General features: G+C 41.3%; 1 non-coding gene across 1 annotated transcript; it reads left to right on the forward strand.

Annotated features, from left to right (window-relative positions):
• The first annotated feature begins 479 nt into the window (after positions 1-479).
• LOC148563556 (small nucleolar RNA R71) lies at positions 480-587 on the forward strand. The gene has a single exon (XR_015885064.1). It is a non-coding gene; the product is annotated as a small nucleolar RNA R71 (small nucleolar RNA).
• Positions 588-923: the final 336 nt, after the last annotated feature.

The following is a 923-nucleotide window of genomic DNA, read 5'->3' on the forward strand; positions in this document are numbered from 1 at the left end:
TTATTAAAGCCTTGTTGAGGCTCTTGATCCTTCCATGAGAAATTTGGATGATTTCTCCATGTTGAGTTATAGGTGTTTCCATAAGGTTCACCTAAGTAATTTACCTCTGCTATTGCAGGGTTCTCAGGATCATAGGCTTCTTCTTCAGAAGATGCCTCTTGAGTACTGTTGGATGCAGCTTGCATTCCATGCAGACTCTGAGAGATCATATTGACTTGCTGAGTCAATATTTTATTCTGAGCCAATATGGCATTCAGAGTATCAACTCCAAGAACTCCCTTCTTCGTAGGCGTCCCATTATTCACAGGATTCCTTTCAGAAGTGTACATGAACTGGTTATTAGCAACCATGTCAATGAGTTCTTGAGCTTCTGCAGGCGTTTTCTTTAGGTGAATGGATCCACCTGCAGAAGTGTCCAGTGACATCTTTGATAGCTCAGATAAACCATCATAGAATATATCCAGGATGGTCCATTCTGAAAGCATGTCAGAAGGACACTTTTTGGTCAACTGTTTGTATCTTTCCCAAGCTTCATAGAGAGATTCACCTTCTTTCTGTCTGAAGGTTTGAACATCAGCTCTAAGCTTGCTCAGCTTTTGAGGAGGAAAGTACTTGGCTAAGAAAGCCGTGACCAGCTTATCCCAAGAGTTCAGGCTGTCTTTGGGTTGAGAATCCAACCATAATCTAGCTCTGTCTCTTACAGCAAAAGGGAAAAGCATGAGCCTGTAGACTTCAGGATCTATTCCATTAGTCTTAACAGTATCACATATCTGCAAGAATTCAGTTAAGAACTGAAAAGGATCTTCAGATGGAAGTCCATGAAACTTGCAGTTCTGCTGCATCAGAGAAACTAATTGAGGTTTCAGCTCAAAGTTGTTTGCTCCAATGGCAGGAATGGAGATGCTTCTTCCATGTAAATTGGA

Source organism: Arachis ipaensis, chromosome B5 (genome assembly GCF_059453495.1).
Source record: "Arachis ipaensis isolate K30076 ecotype BB chromosome B5, ASM5945349v1, whole genome shotgun sequence".
NCBI lineage: Eukaryota > Viridiplantae > Streptophyta > Magnoliopsida > Fabales > Fabaceae > Arachis > Arachis ipaensis.